The sequence below is a fragment of the Euprymna scolopes genome, chromosome 35 (genome assembly GCF_053919585.1).
Source record: "Euprymna scolopes isolate OS-2025 chromosome 35, ASM5391958v1, whole genome shotgun sequence".
Lineage (NCBI taxonomy): Eukaryota > Metazoa > Mollusca > Cephalopoda > Sepiida > Sepiolidae > Euprymna > Euprymna scolopes.
The window spans coordinates 14,759,081-14,762,493 of record NC_136516.1 but is presented as its reverse complement, the minus strand read 5'-3'; positions in this window follow the sequence as shown (position 1 = coordinate 14,762,493).

Sequence of the window (3,413 nt, the reverse complement as noted above, 5' to 3'; positions counted from 1 at the left end):
ATACTTTGATAAGTATGTTTAAACTTAACTAGGGATGGTATAATAAAATTGTGGGGTCTGCGCTCGCGCCTGTACTCCGTGGAAATATGACACAAACTTTAACAATGACTTTTCATATCTATTTGCGTAAGTATACTTTGATAATTATGTTTCAGTTTGAAGAAATATGGTGTAATAAAATTATGGAGTGTTCGTTCGCGCCTGACCTCCATAGAATGTAAATATGTCACAAAGTTTAACAAGGTTTTTTAAAAGAGGTGAGGGTCCAAAATAACACCTTAACTTTAATCTTAATTCACGTTAGCTTTTATTCATTTTTTTGAGTTGAATCATATTGTGTCGAATAAATTCACCTCATAAATTTACGTTCTTATTAAAGTGAAAGCAAAAAAAAAAAAAAAAAAGTTGGAACTTTAGACAATTCTCGACACAAATTTTGCATAACTCTTTTTTTCCCTTCTCCACTTGCACGTGGCACTTTTTCGAAAATAGATAAATAGATAAATGATAAAAAAATAAGAACGTTTGTTGTTATCGTGTCAAAAGAAGGAAAAAATCCTACTCACAAGATTACGTGTCTTTTTAAAACATTTACATAAACTTTTTTATTTATATATCTGTTTAAGCTTTTTTATCAGTGTACTAGAAGGAATTAAGTTTATTACAACCCTTTTCGCGTGTTCTTTAGATTACAATAGTACAACCCTGAATCCGACGGCGCAATACTACACCGTTCAATACTGTAAAACTGAAACGAAGCTGTTCTGCTTGAAAAGGGCGTCATTTTCTTCTTATTCATATTTATATCGATTCTTTGCTTTAAAAAACTAAAGTAATTACGTGTTTACTTTTTTAATATCCCATTTTGCTGTTTCGGATTATTTTACTAAAGTAAGTAAAGCTTCATTATTTTTCAAAACTGTTTTTGTTTCTTTGTTTTTCGATATTTCGTCGATATTATTTAGTAAGAGTGTTTAGCAGAAAAGCCAACAAATGACTACCCGAAAAAATTAATATACAAAAATAAATGTTACCATAGTAAATAAAAGTTCAGTTCATGCTTTTTTTTTGTTTTGAAATAGTTTTTAATGCTCTTTACTTGAAATAATTTCAGCGAACCGAAATTAAAACGAAATTTGAGGCGATAACTAATTAAATGACTTTTTATATAAACTACACATGCCATAATCGAATATTCCTCAAGCACAAAATAACGGAAAACATTAAAATATATTTGTAAATATTCCTTGCGTTGACGGAACTCTCTCGAATTGCTAACACAGAATGCTCAGGTGTCCCTCCTTCAAATTGAAAAAGGGGCTCTCCATTTCAAAGTCGCTGCCATTTTGATTTATTTTTTTTTTTAAACCGGTTCGTGAATTAAAATTTTTTTTTTACAAACTACTTAAAAATACAAACCAATGAACTTTTCTACCATAAAAGTAACTTTTATTGACTATGGTACCATTTATTTCTTGTATATTTATATTATTATATATATAACGTTTTCTCTTTGTAAGGAAACATCATTTTGTTGGTAACTCTTGACTACGAATGGAAACAAAGTTGATATAAAAAAATATATTTTCTCGAAAATTATTTTTACTTTCATCATATTTTGCTTAGGGAAAAATTTTTGAGGATCAAAACCTATCTCTTTACAACCCCCTCCTTTTCATAACCTATCATACTTTCATCAATCACAGTGCATTTTCTGTAGGCTGTTTTTGAACCTAGTCAACGACAGGTACTAGTATATATATATATATATATATATATATATATATATATATATATATATATATATATATATATAATGATTTAGTAATTTAAATTTTATGACGTGAAATGGTTAAATTTCAAATCTAAAATTTTTATTATATCCAAAAAGAAAAAATACATTTCAATAAGTATATCTCCTTAACCTATAGGTTTTCGATGTCTACACATATCCTCAGAGGAGAAAATATTAGCAAATATTATAATGGTCTATACATAATTTGCTAAATACAATAAACACAGAAAATCATAATTAAAAGTTTTTAAATCAACGAAAAGTTTTCAAATCATATATATATATATATGATTTATATATTTATTATACACACACACATATACATAGTCATCCACATAGAGTACTGTTTCGTTGTATCACAACTCATCAGTGCGGTCGACTAGCACCTTTCCCCAGCCATGGATCGAACTTACAACCACCGAGTTGACAGGCGGCAGCAGCTCTATCCACAGGACCACGAATCAGTGCCGGCAAATGTCTCTGAAGTTTTCCAGAGATTTAGTAATCAATGACTCAATATGAGAGTAGCGCAGGGTAGACTTTTTGTTTTTACATAAGCAGTAATATGTTGCTACACAGTCATGAGCATGTTTCGGTTAGCTAGTTACTAGTAACTAGAAACCTCTTCAGGCTGTACAGCTTATACGAAAGCAACATATTACTGCTTATGTAAAAACAAATAAAGAGTATATATATATATATATATATATATATATATATATATATATATATATATATATATATATATATAAAAGTGAACGTGTCTGTGTATCTGTTAGTCTGTGTATATGTGTGTATGTCTGTGTGTGTACATTTCCCTATGCAATAACTCTGTCAATTTTCAGTCTACAGACTCGAAATTTTATATACAGGGTACTGAGGTTTGGGAAAATCGATGTGATCGGTTTTCGGCCAGAAATTTGGCGATTAAGGGGTCAAAGTTCAATTATTTGACCTTTGAGAACTCTACCAAACTCCTCCGACAATTCTTGGTTTAAACACTTGAAATTTTTGATATAGGTTCCTTGGACATGGATCTAACTTAATAACTTAATTTGAGCCAAAAACAATAAATGTTAAGGGGTCATAATCTGGGTCAAAGTTAAAAAATTGACCGCTTTTGTTTTGCTCAACATAGACCTCCAAATACCCGGGCAACGCCGGGCACCCATGCTATATATATATATATATATATATATATATATATATATATATATATATATAAATTTGTATTCTTGTCTTCTTACTTGTTTGTTTGTTCACAATTTGATTAATATATACAAAAGGTCCATTACTTTCCTAATTATTTTTCATACTGAAAACTTGTATAAACTTTATTTGATTTATTTCTATATATAGTATGATTCTTGCAACATACACGATTTAGAGGTAACCTCATTTGTATATTACATTAAGGAAAATCGATTTTACTAAATAGCTGTATCTTAGTTACCGTTTATGGCGAGAGAATTGTTTTAAATTTTCTATTTACGATTGTTATTTAAAGTAGATTTATATTGATAATATATTTAATTTAATTTATTTGGGATAATTATTACCGACATCGAGTTTTTTTTAGAAACCAGTTTCGAGTTATTTCCCCTGAGCGGCACCTGTT